Genomic DNA, 14,954 nt, shown 5'->3' on the forward strand with positions numbered 1-14,954 from the left:
TTTAAAAGAAGAGAATAGTTGGAGTGAATGGACAATATTACAACCAGATGGCCCATTCTAAAGAAATGCAAAACAAAAAAACAAAAAACATACCAAACCTACTTTACTCTAAACCCTAGAGAAGTCAATATCCACTTGCCTCCCCCCAAAAAAATAAAAAATGATCTATGGTATTATCTGAGGCAAGATGATAAGGTTTTTAGTCCTTTTAAGCTGTCAAATTCACAATTTGCTAAGTTTTTCCAAAAAAATTCAAACAAATCAAGGTCACTTCTCATTCTAATCTTGCAAACTCATGGTCCATTTTTTTGTCCCAAATTAGTTCTTCAATTACTTCATGTGTGACCATTTCCAAAAATAAACACCTACATGTTAAATGTTTATACTAAATTAATAAGTAAATAAAGAGAATCTTTTAATACATTATATAGATAATTGACACTATTAAAATATTACTATTTTTCACTTAAAAATGTTTAATGGATATTTTAATTGAATCAGTATGAACAAAAAGTATTTAATGGCTATTCTCAATATTTCAATGAGAATTTGTTTCTCATTATGTGTTTTCCTAATAAGCTAGTTAAGTGGAATGCAATGAAAAAACTACATTTTAGAGCATAAATTTCTAATGAATTCGCGGTAAAAGAAGACTCTATTTATAGTAGTGTGATATAGGCACTTGCTCTGTTACTTACTTAATTATGATAAATTTGTACTATAATTTAATGTAATTATCAGAAGTAGATAAACGTTCCTCTAACTCTAACCTCTACATCATATATTTCATAAAGAAGTTAAGGTGATGACAAGTGTCTTGATAAACCTTGTAGCACTAATCTTGTCTAGCACATAGTGAACCAAGCTATTTATTCACTTCAAAATAGATTTGAACTAATAGGAAAATTGTTTTTTATTTAGTGATTATTATTTGAGATCATTAAACAATGATAATCTTGATAAAATTTAAATCATGTTAAAATTTATCTGAAAGTTAGTTAAATGTGATTGGGTATTGTTTTATATGGGCTTTGACTTTAAATTAATTGGCTGTACTTTTTTAGATTTATTTCGTAATGCATATGCTTGGATCAAAAAAAAAAAATTATTTATTGAGATTATTAATTTATTAATAAATATATAAAATATTTATTTATCGATAATTAAATTTTATTATTTTATAAAGTATTTTGCAATATGTGCCATAAGAAGGAAAAAATTATTTGAATTAAGAATTTTAAAAGTTTAAATCTAGGAAACTAAAAAGTGTACGCTTTGTATATTTTATTATTTAAATCTAGGAAAGGTAAACAAATTTAGTGAAATTTAATGTTTCTAATTGTATTCATGTATATAGAATATGAAGAGATTTCAAAAAGTTAAGGATGAGATTAATTTTAATTTTGGTAGGAAGAAAAAACAATCAACTATAGAATCATATTTTAAAAAGAAATAATTATTGGTTTAGTATTATTGACTGATTAAATATATATAAATTCTTGATATATTTTAGTTATTATTTCTTTATATTTTTTCTGATCCTTTAATATTTTATTTTTAATTATTATCTAATATATTTAGTGAGATGATTACTTTATCGAGGTTTTAGTGTATATAAATTATAAATATTTAAATTAGTTCATTAATAGCAGCGTCTTTTTGCGAGTTTTCTCTTCCTTTTGACTTCTAGTCAAGTAAGGTAGTCTTAAAATGTTTGTTATTTTTCTTCCTCCCTTTTCAGCATTTCTAGAATGTTTTATTTTTTCTATTACGTATAATTTAATATAAAAATAAATCTCTTCTTGGAGGATACCATGAATGTCAATTGTAAAAGAGAGAGAATATATATTGACACATCTTTAAATTAGTCAGACTAGTAATTGAGACTTTTATGTATTTAGACCATAGTCTTATACAACTACGGTGCATAAGACCAAACTTTGTATGAGATAGATATTAAATATGTATATAGAATCACCAATCATGTTTGACTTTCAGCCTATATTGTTTAGTAATTCAACGTATTAAACAATATAAACTTACTGAATAATGCACAAGCTATTGATATTATGCACAAATAAAGGACGCATCATATTTTTTATATATAATTTATCGATTCGATTTGGTTATTTGAACAAAATCAAAATTAAATCAAATATTATCGATTTTTAAAATGTAAACCAAACCAAATAGAAATCGATTTAATTTAATTTTTTAATTTGGATCAATTTTTTTCCAAACCATGAACACTCTTAATTTCAACATATCATTTTTAACAATATGATTTTTTTTCAAATATTCTAAGTTCTTAGAATTCAAATTTATTTGATTAATCGACTTTAATTGTATCACGCCTATCGGGTAACTATTTGGAGTAAAATTTCTAGTGACCTAACTACCAAATGAGAAGCCAAGTCTGACCAAGTCAAACACGTAGGTTTTCACATCAACACGTTTACTATCCATTTTGCTTTATTACAATCCAAATCAACCTTCATTCATGAAATATTGGGTGAAGTATTTAACTTTTACCCTCTTTTTTTTTGTTAGTTAGGGGTGAGGAAGGGAGATTCTTATCCTAATAAAAATAATTTCCTATTTTAATTTGAAATCTTCAATTTCTATCAAATATTTATCACCCATTCACAATTTTTGTTGCTATCGTTCATTTAAAACCAAGAAATCATTAACAAGAATAGAACCTTTGCTTTGCTTATCTACTTCTAATAAACAAAAGATCGTGATGCATCTAGCTTTGTTTGTTTCCGTCAAATCATTAAATTATTCACAATCTTTAGCAAATATTTAATCTTCAAGATAATCCCACTTGAGCTTTTGCAAGTTGTAACACACTTTGTTGACTTTTTGTATATATTTTCTTCTCATGCATGGTATATAAAATTAATCAAAATTATTTTTTTTAAAAGGCGACAAGTTAGGACCTTGGGATAAACTAGTAAAAGACGGAAAGATTTAGAAAAAAAAATTTGCTTGCGGCTGTGAACGGCGGATTCCGTCAACTACAGCCGTTTCTTGGGAGGGTTCTTTTGTTTTCACAAGTTAAATTATGATAAATTAATTTAATTGATGGGTCCATTTTTATTCCTTTTTAGTATATTTCTTGTAGAGAAAAGCTAAAAAAGACAATTATCCCACGAGAGACATGCCATCCACACGCATTTCTGCATGTCAATATCGTAAATAGATTGGATAACAATATTAACATAGTTTGATCTGCCAAGTGAGTAAGGGCGGATCTAGGAGGGAGCTGAGGTGTTCATCCAATTTTCTCGATAAAATATTATATTATATATAAGGTATTTTTTAAAATATTAATGTGTATAGATTTTGTAACCAAAAAATTAGAGATTGACTCATTAATTTAAAAGGCTCAGTATTCACTTGAGGTAATCTAAAGCTAAAAAAATCATCAATTATTTTGAAATGGAGGTAGTATCACTTTTCTTCTATTGCATCTTTAAATTTTCTAATACGAATTTTTAGAATATTTAATAATGTAAGTCGCACAAAATTAATTAAAGATGACATTTTGAAATATACAAGAAATTAGCTGTAAAATGAAAGGACAAGAGGAAAACATAATAAGAAATGAGGAGGAACAAAAATGTGAACCAACAACAATAGGAGAAAAAAACATCTTTTTTTTATATGATGAATATGTAAAACGACAAAGTTGTAAAAGATAAGCCAGTATAAACACGAATAGGAGTGAAGCTGCACAAATACACACATAGGAGAATAAAACTTTTGGAAGATAAAGCTACAAAAAAATATTTCTTTCATATTATGGATTAGAACAACACTTGCACTGTTGCACATAATGCGATGCATAATATCTTTAAAGCCTACATATTTTATTTTTTAAAATAAATTACTTTTGAAAATGTGAAAAACAGTCACAAACTTGGTGCTAGAGCCTAGAAAGGTTAAAAAAATAAAAAAATTTAATCATTAACTAAACATATGAAATTCGAGTTTTGAGATTAAAATTTTCTTTGATAGAAGCACAAAATTCCTTCGTAATTGATTGCGTACATTATGAATTTAAATTAGTTGTATCAATAATTTTAATCCACCAATAAATTGTGCATATCAAATAATGTGAGCAATAGAACTCTTTATGAAATTTCATGTGGTTTTGCTTCACATATAAGAAATGAAAAAGTGTGTCGATAAGTATTCCAATTATGTTTTTATTAGTGCATATCTTCACCTTTCTTATTCCCTCTTTCCACCAACTCTCCATTAAATATTGAATTCACTTTTGAACAATCAAACAATTCGTTTTCAACTATTTTTTTCCCTAACCATGATACATAAAGATCAATTATTCAACTTCCTATTTGCCGTTGTTAGAAAACGCTCTATCATTAGGAAAAGTTTCGTTACTCATTCTTTTACTTACTAACTAAAGATGATAAATAAGCGCTCCCTCAAAAAAGCTCGACAACATGATCACTTTCTTTCTATTCTTTTTGCCCAATAAATCACTTTCTAAATTACAAGTAATTTTAAACACTTACATAATCCTTCTTACTCCCCTCACCTTAATTTTGTTTGTCCTGTTTTGATTTCATACGGAGTTTTAAAAAAAAAATGAATTTTAAATTTTGTGATCTTAAATAAAATATCTATCAAATGTATCAAAATATTCTTTAATCTTATGATCGAAAACATGTCATGTGAAAAGTTGAAATTAAAGAATTGTAAAAAAAAAGACATTCTTTTCAAAACGGACCAAAAAGAAAAATAGGATAAAAAAATTGACTCGGAGAAAGTAATAAATAAGAAGGACGACGTAAAAGCTTAGATCCGTTTGGCCATAAAAAAATTCAAATTTAACTTGATCAAGTTGTATTTCAATTCACTTTTAAAGTTATGTACATTCAAATATGAACATTAACAAATAAGAAGGACGATGTAAAAGCTTAGACCCGTTTGGGCATAAAAATTTTTAAATTTAACTTGATCAAGTTGTAATTCAAATTTGAAGATTTAAACATGAAGATTATTCCAAATATTTATTATTTTTTTCAAATTTGTATAACCAAACAATAATTCATTTTTAATTATAACTCTACAAATTTAAAACAAAATAAAAAATATTTAAAATTTATAATGAAACGCCATATGTCATAATAAGACTTCCTTTCTAAATTTGAAAGGAGCTAGTATATAAAATTCCTCAAATAGAGGGGAAAAAAAGGAGAAAGGAGAGCGTTGAGGGGGGCCTTAAGGAAAAAAGGAATAGTAAGTACTATAGGTGGTACGTTATGGTACAATAAAATGTTCATGCAGCGGAGAATCGTAATGGAATGTGGACCCCACCACCAAAACAATTTTAAAAAGAGAATAAAATCATAAATAAATAAAATTTATGCATTTATGGGAACTCGTGAAAGAAGTGGGATATAGCTGGCAAAGAGTATAACATTGGACGTCAGTTTTTTTTTTTAAAAATAAATATTTTAAAAAAGTTGCAGTTAGGCCCGTTAAAGACAGTGTACACGTCACTAGAAAACTGACAATTTGACTATTGTGGATCCCCACCTAACAAACTTGCTTACGTGGCTATATATACAAGTCATGAACATGTCGGCCGTTTAGTAATCAAGGAGCGGTGTCTACGTGGCAATAACTGGGTCCTACCTTTTTACAACTGTCCGTCTTAGAGGGAATTCGGCGCCATTTCGTATGGCTTTGGGTTTTGGTACCAATAATTCATGTGAGAGAAAAAATAAAAGGAGATTAATTAGCTATTGGAAAAGGAACCATTAAGTATTAGAAATGATGATTAATTATTTTTTTTGCTTTTCATTAATTATAAGGTTAGACTACCATAATGTATTTCTTAGGTCACTGATTCTAATGCAACTACTTTTCTCTTTGGATTCATCTTATATCGAGTAAAAACAATCATTTTTTCATGTTTAATTTTATTTTAAATGATTTTTTAAAATTATTTTATACTATAATTAAAAAATTATTAATAAATTGATTAACTTTATTATTTTGACCTTTGTTCATATCAATGCCCCTAAAAAAAGTTAGAAAAAAATATAGAGAGTACAGAAATATCTAGTATTGCAAAAAGGTCATATTAATTGTAGGATAAAATGAAATATTTAATTAATTTTATCCTAATTTAGTAAGTAATCAAGTATTAATTTAAAACAATTATTTTTAATAAGATGGAACGAAGATAGTATTAAATATCAATTAAAAATATAGTGTGGTAAAATATTTATGTCCATCATGAGTACTTTTCTTAAATTTGCTATGGCATGAAGTGAATTATCACATTTGTTTAATAACTAGTCTGTAGGAAGTTATTATACAGTAGATAAAATTAACTTTAGTGCCAAAATTTTATGCTAATGTTTACCTCATTAATGATATACAATCTTGAATTACTTTCATTTGATGAGAGCCTTATATTTTTTCTCCCAAATAAGAAGAGAATGTACATAAATTTCTTGAATAGAGTCTTAGATTTTGCAATTGTTTGTTCTTTGTAGTCTCACAGTGGTGGGTGGATGATAATTTGTTTTCTTATATAGTTTTGGATTGTTATTTTGAACTGCTTTTGGAATTTTGTTAGGTACAATGATCTTATTTCTTATTATGGTATTAAAGTCAATGATGGTCTTCCATATATATTATTTTTGTTTATGCTCTAGTTGTCGAGCCAGGGTGTGCGACATGGTTTTAGTAGTCTCATATGGATGGATGGGATGACAAATTGTCTTTATAGATTGTCTTTAGTAATATTTATCTTTTGAACTATTTTTTTAAAATTAAGTTAGGTTTAAGATCTATTTTATTTTCATTATAAATAGCAGAAAAAAAATCTTGTTCATATGTAAAGGTGAGACCGCTACTTACTTAGTTCTTTAATATGGTGCTTGATACTCATATTGAAATTCGACTAATTTGAATTATGCATTGCGGGGTTTATTTATAAGAGCGGTGCTCCCAACATAACTCTTTTCATTTTTAGGACTAACACTCGAGCGAGACCTCTTGTTGAGGGTAAAAAATTCATATTAATTGTCATGTATATTAAAAATATTTTTCCCCAAATAGTTGTCAATTAAACAATCAAGAGAAAATTAATTACTCCCTCCGTCCCATATTAGTTGTCATGTATACTAAAAGACATAATACATAAATATGCCCTTTAACTTGACCTCATTTCACATTTATGCCCTCCAACTTTGGGTGTGCACAAGTAGACACTTAAACTTGTATAAAATTGATCAAATAGACACATGTCCTACGTGACACTATACACGTAGGACACCACATAGAACACAAAATTGCCATGTAGGACGATGTATCTATTTGTTCAAGTTTTGGATAGTTAAACTTTTTACTTGTGCACACCCAAAGTTGGAGGTCATAGTTGCTAGCTGAAACCAAGTTAAGGGTCATATTTATGTATTATACCATACTAAAAATAGTTGTCAATTTAAATAACCAAGAGAGAATTAATTATATTTTTCTAATTTTACCCTTAGCATTAACTATTTTAGAATTAAGAGACACATAAATAGATAAAGATCAAAGAATTAATAAAGGGTATATTAGTCAAATAAAGCTCCTAATTAATATTTTCTTAATGGTTGTGCAAAACCTTATAGTGACAACTAAAATGGGATGGAGGGAGTAGTTGTCAATTTAATTAAACAATCAAGAGAGAATTAATATCTTTTTTCAACTTTGCCCTTAGCATAATTGTTCTAGAATTAAGAAGCACATATATTGATAAAAAATTAAATAAATAATAAGGAATGTATCAGTCAAACAACACTTCTAATTAATTTTTTTCTTAAGGGTTGTGCCGGATCTTATCATGACAACCAAAAAGGGAAGGAAGGATTATATTTTTTTCAACTTTGCCTTTAATAGTAATTATTTTAGAATTAAGAAGCACTTAAATAGTTAGAGATTAAAGAATTAATAAAAATTATATTAGTCAAATAACGCTCCTAATTAATATTTTTTCAAGGATTGTGCAAAACCTTATCATGACAATTAAAAAGGACGGAGGGAATACCATTAATATTAAATGGAGAGTTTTTTCCCTTCATACTGTCGTTATTATTAAACAACTACATATAGTGATAATCAAATACAAATTTAGAGTTTCAAAACATTATTAATAAGGTTAATTTAATAAAATGCATGCACCTCTAATTAAATAAAATTTTTGTAAAAAAAAAATATATCAAGTGAATTGAACCACTTAATATATGAAACGGAGGGAGTAGTTTGTGATAATGTGAATACAACTCGTTACGAAGGCTATGAAAATATAAAAGGGCTATAGGCCAATAAGTAAAATTTAGGCATATCAATGATGTGGTATAGCTAAGGATTGAGGTCTAATCATATCTACAAGTGCCAAATATGATTATTTTGAACATATGCTCAACAAGCAATTGGCTATCCAAATTATAATTGTCCACACTGATTCCCCTAGTGGTCCATTTATATCGATGTACATTATATTGATCACATTGAAGGAGTATTAAATAAGAATTCTGTCCCAGGTATTATTATATGGAATGAGTGAACTTTAGGGGAAGAAAAGTATCTTCCCATTATCTTTTGCTTTATTTATCGACTTTGCTATGTCGTCGAATCTTTTTTGTTTTCAAATTCTTGTTATACGTTACTCAACAAGATTATTATAGGTTTATTTTAATTTAGCAAATCTCACTTAAGCAAAAGATCTTTCGAAATCAGTCTTTATATGTACCTCCGCAAGGTAGAAATAAAAATTGTGTATACTTTATTATTTTCTGACCGTACTTACGAAATTTCACTGAAATTAATTGTTGTATTTTGAATTTTGATTAATCAAAATCCATAAGAGGACGTATCACCGATTTCTTCATAGTGAAAAAAAATCTAATTAAATTTTTAAAAATCATTTAAATTTAGGACAAAGGACGACCAACCTATTAATGAGTATGTTTTTGCTAGTACAGTAGTAATTCTAAGCAAGTATACTTTATAAGGCGTTAAGGCGTTTGTTTGAATTTTTCAAAATCATTTTTTTTGAGTTATTGCGCATATTGGGTTATTTACATTTGTTTTTGCTAAAAAGGAAAAAAAAAGGGTGGAGTAACTTTTCTTTTCGAGGATTTTCAAACTCATATTTTCAATCTTCCAAATACACACAAAAAACTAGTTTACCCTAAAAGGACGACACAAAATTGGAATACAAAATGCCGAAAGTCACAAACTTCATTAGCAATCTAACTAAAATTAAGACTTGAGATGGTTCGCCGTTGATACCACTTTAAGAAATCAACCATTGGGTCTAACTCATTAGTTGCAGAGACGTATTCAATATTTGAAGTTTATGAGTTTTATAACGTTGATATCAGATAAAGAAATCAAATGAAGCTGTAAGTTGAAGACTAGATATGCGCCTCATAAGATGATGATTGTCACAACTATATAAAGAGGTCAAGTCTCATATCTTACCATCAATATGAGACTCAACACTGTAAAATATATATTTATTTATATATAATATAATTACATAGAAAGTGGACTACCATTATTAATTTAAAAGTGTAATACTTTATTTTAGTTTCACTTTTAGGTTGAAAGAAATGCAATTGTATTGATGAGAAAATTGTTCTTTTCTTGTGGTAGCAGAGTATTTGGCAGATTAAAAGCAATGACGCCTAACTTGCTTAAGCGATACAGTTAGGATGCAGTGGATTGAGACCTGACTTTCATGTGTTTATTAAAGTAGCATCTTAAAGATTTTGGTCGCACAAAAGTTACACATTCCTTCAAGCAAACCATGACTAATTCCTTCTCAATCTTTATCATACAAGAAGGGACGAACATAGAGGCGGATTTATTAACTTAAATATAGTAGTGCACGTGAATTCATGGTCTCTCTGTAAAATTAGATATTTTACTTAAAAGTTTGGCCAAATTTCTCAACTCTCTAAAATGGTAATGGTAATAGTAATGGTGGTGACGGTAATTATGTATTAATGATATTTCAAATTATAGAACTCCATCAAATTCAAGAAGCGGAGCATATCACACTTGACACTAATTTTATTTTTTGAAAATAATGCAAAAGAAGATCAGAAGAAAATGGGAGGGGGTGAGGAAGAAGAAAGGCGGTCAACTTCATGAGGTCAGTTTTTTACGACCTCGAGAAATAACCTATTTCCGAACTTAAAGTTAGTTAGAGATCGATTTTAATATTTTTTTAGAGTGGAAGAAGAAACCTTTGAATTTTTAGTCAACGGAGAGGTGTACATTAGAAATTTAGGTGTATCCTTACTAAAAAGAAGAATCGAAAAAAATAGTTATTGCTATAAAAATGGATACGAAGAATATATCAAACAAATATTATTACATTAAATCAATCAGATCAAATCGTTTGATTAAAATCGAAGTTGAGCGAGTGTGCGATGATAACGCAAGGACTTGCCATCTTTTCAATTCTTGACTGTAAAGAGGGGAGCTCACAGACAAGAGATTAAAAAAAGTGAATGTTTATTATATCCAATAATTTTCTTTCTTTCTATATGGGACAAAGTTCCTTTTATTTCTCATTCATTAACTAATCCAAAGCTCATGAGATCAAATTTCATTCACATCAAAATTTCAAACAATGCACACCTCATCAAAACATTAAGTGACCCCAAAAAAACAAAGGAGTCACATATTTGAACTACTTTACTAACGTGGAGTGTGTTTTTATACCAAAAGCATAACGAAGGATAAAATGAATCCTTTTCGCATAATAAAAGGATAAATTTGCCATTTCTTTCTTTCTAAAAAGAATATGCTATTGGTCTAAAGAAATTGAAAAAGAGAATGGAGGGTAATGTGCACACGTATGTGCTGGGGCTTTTAGACACGTGACAAGGGTGGAAGGACGGTGCGGAGTACGGCCAAAGGACAGATGAAGTTGGTGAGGAAGTCACATGTGAGCTATATTTAATAAATAAATTGACTCTATAGTTTTCCTAATACTCCTAACTTTTACCCCTCCCCCCCGCTTCCCCACCTCAATTCTCTAATTCATTTTTTTTTCCAAAAAATAATAATATAATTTTTTTTCATAATAAATAAACATGCCATGTAACTTGATTTTATCTGATATTTATATTCTTTAATTTTGAATATGGATAAGAGACACTTAAACTAATATAAAATTGACCAAGCAGACATACGTGTCCTACTTGACATCATACGTGACAATTTGCGTCCTACGCAACATCTACGTTCTGTTTTATTGTATTATGTCATGTAGAGTTTGTGTGTCTACTTATATAATTTTATATCGAATTTAAGTGTTTACTTATGCATATTCAACAATCAAATAATCTCATATAAATTGTGACGGAGAAAAACATATTATTATACTTCAAAGTTAAATCCCTCTTATCAAGAAAAAAATATTTAACTTTTATTATACGTGACCTTACATCACAAATTGATAGAAACTTATAATCTTTTAACATATACCGATAAAGAAAAATATATTTGTTAGAGGTTCATGGCTATATTAGTCAATGATGTTAATCATGAACTAATTCTTGAGTGACAGGAAATGAAACAATATTTAATTACTGATCAACAAGCTCAATATCAAGCTAAGTGAAACAAGTTAATATAGCACTATCAAAGAAAAAGATATAGAACTTCCAACTAAGATAGCTGGATATAAATAAGAGAGGGACTAGTATAGGACTATCAAATATTAAAGATAATAATTCTAACATTTGACAATAGAGGGATTTAAGCATTTATATTCCAACGCAACAATTACGAGGAAATGAGTTAGTTAATAATCTACTGTATTGGACTTTATTAGTAGCAGTTGAAAAAAACTGGTAAACATTACATCAAGGATAATTCACAATTATTGTGTTTATGATATCAAATAATAATAAGAAGAAGAATAATTATGAAATAAAAATGAAAATTTTATTTATTTTGATACTTCAATTAATTAGTGAATATCCTATAAAACAAATTGAACTCATTGTAATGATCATAGACTAATAGTTAAAGGAAGTATCAATAAAAGGGATGAAAATGGCCAAAAGTATTCTACCTCGTTAGACGACTTTAAAATACCAGTTCTACAAACGATGGCTCCATAATAAAAAAACACTGAATCGATTTTACGTTTGAAATTATTCAGAATAAATCAATTGTTGTACTCTCTATTAGAAAATAGTCGGATAACGTATTTTCTACGTACAAAAATTATGCATTTCAATTGATTGAAAGTTAAAATATGTCACCTCATATATCACGAGGTTTTTTTAAAAAAATATTCATAGTTTATGGACCAAATTATTAATTTTTGAATGGCTATTTATAATTGGTTGCTGAACAAAACACTTGTTAGACAGGTATTCGGCAAAGGTACATTCAGAAACGACAAAGGGCCCCATATTCATTGCATGAAGATGATATGAGTTGCCTTCATTCATTTTGTGGTTCTAATTTTCCTACATTTAAAACACATTGCTAATAGTACTAACCACTTAATTAAACAAAAATGATTTTTATTGATCCCTCCGTTTTATTTTACTTGTCATATTTTATTTTATAAAAATAAATTAAATTCAATTAATTTTCAAAATTAAATTTGAATAGAATAGTTCAGTATTTAAAATTTAGATATTTAAAAATAATATTAAAAATATAATAAGTTGCAATTCTTCTCGTATTAATACGAAGAAAAAATATATTTTAAAATATTGATCAAAGCTATAATGATTTGATTCTCGAAAATCAAGATCTTACCAGTAAAAAGAATTGCAGGGAGTATGAAAAAGAGCATGAGTAATTGGTACATATAATGAATAATATTTGGAGAATCACAATAACTTAATTGATTGGCTATTTCAATTTTTATCTTGTTAGTAAAAATTTAAACTTTTGCCTTGTAATGCTCTTTTCCATTTCTCTATTTTCCCTACCCCTAATTACAGTAAATAATAAAATAAGTAAGGAAGAAAGAATCATTATTCATTTTTAGAGACGTCGTAAAAATACAAAAGGGGAAAAGTTAAAACAAATTACTTTATATGTCTCAAGATATATGTGACTTTCATTTGTTTTCTAAAGTTAATTTTATTAATTTTTAATGTTAAATTGAATTAAATTAAATCGATAATATAAAAGTGGGCTAATATCATCAAATTTGGTATTAGGGGTTTGCTGCACCTTTATAAGAAAGAACGTGTTGGTATATTGGTCAACTTTAAACGAGATTAGCAACCCGAAGAAAATAAGGTAGAAAACATAAAGAAGAAAAAGATTGTGACTCAATTTCGAACAATCATAAATTGAGAAACAAATTATTTATTTATATATATATATATATATATTTTTGAATATTCTCACTTTTTAATAGAATACTACTACAATACTAAATTTAGCTCAACAGACTATTTATTTTATTGCCAACAATCATCAATAAAGACGCGTTCTGTATTATCGAGGGATTGTCACCATTCTTATGGAACTTCTTAAGCGTATGAAAGAGAAAAAAAAAGAGGAATATTAAGATTGCGCTCTTACTATTCGAGAATGCACAATATTATCGATAAGAAGGTTAATCAACAAAAAAGACTTAAAATTCTTGAAGGATGAGATTAATTCATAAACACTTATTTATTAGGTTTAAATATTGCAGTCAAAAGTCCATGACAATATTTTGTAAGTTAATCATCACAAAGGACCTCTCAATAGGATTCTAATCCAACTTTCAATGACGCGAAGTTTGTATGTTGTTTGAGTTTCATAATCATATAAAAAGCAAGGCAATGTTGTTGTTATACTTGACAAAATTCTACGACAATTCTAATACGATTTTCAATAACGCAATTTTTTTGATTGTTTATATTTTACCCTCATATAAAAGGCTAGGCAATGTCGTTGTTACCTGACAAAATTCCATGACATATCTTCTAAATTAATCATCTCAATGGACCTCTCAATATGATTCTAATTTGATTTTCAATACCGCGATTTCTTAAAGTTGTTTAATTTTTAGAATTACATAAAATGCTAGACAATATCGTTGTTACCAAAACAAGGAACGATTAATACTCTCTTTCTGTTATTCTACTTGTTCATTTCAGAAATCAAATTATTATTTTTTCTTCATACTATTACATAAAATAGTATAAATAAATACATCCCGAATTAGTTTTTTTTTTTTTAACCAAGAGAATATGAAATGAAGAGAATAAAAGTGAATACCGAATTTTTGGTAGATTAGCATTCACACGTTGATTAAGATTGCATTTTTAAAGGAAAAAAGCATTAGGCTTTGAAGCAATATTGTTGAAATTCCTCCATCTATAAATCCGCTCATTAATTAGAAGAAGTGGAGAAACAACCTTTCGGTTACCATATAAGTTGCGTGACATGTTTTTTTCCTAAATCTAGGTAACAAACATTAATCAACTACTAATTAATTTCTTAATATCTAATCCGATCTACTTAATTAAAATCTCACAAAACGTTAAAGTCCGTTACGGCAGTTCAAACTGGCCGCGTGTGACTGCCACGTGTAGGTGGGCATGATGGCCGTTATGATGGGTCAGGTTTTACAGCCTGGCTGAATCAGAGAATTCGTCCTCCTATTCTGCTACAGTTATTTGTCGTCTAGTGCCAGCTCATCACTACCCAAAATTAAATAAAATTTAAAATTTTAAAAATTGAACATAAAAGTAGGAAAATATCAAAGCCCATGAAAATGCTCTCCAGCCTGGCTTTAGTCAAAGCCCATCCACTTACTCAGCTTCCCTTATAACCGTACGTACACTTCACAAAAATAAATAAATATATTATTATTAACTTCCAAAACGGTCGGTGCATTGAAATTTTTATTTTTCCATAATCTCACCAAAATAGTC

The sequence above is a fragment of the Solanum dulcamara genome, chromosome 9 (genome assembly GCF_947179165.1).
Source record: "Solanum dulcamara chromosome 9, daSolDulc1.2, whole genome shotgun sequence".
NCBI classification, from domain to species: Eukaryota; Viridiplantae; Streptophyta; class Magnoliopsida; order Solanales; family Solanaceae; genus Solanum; species Solanum dulcamara.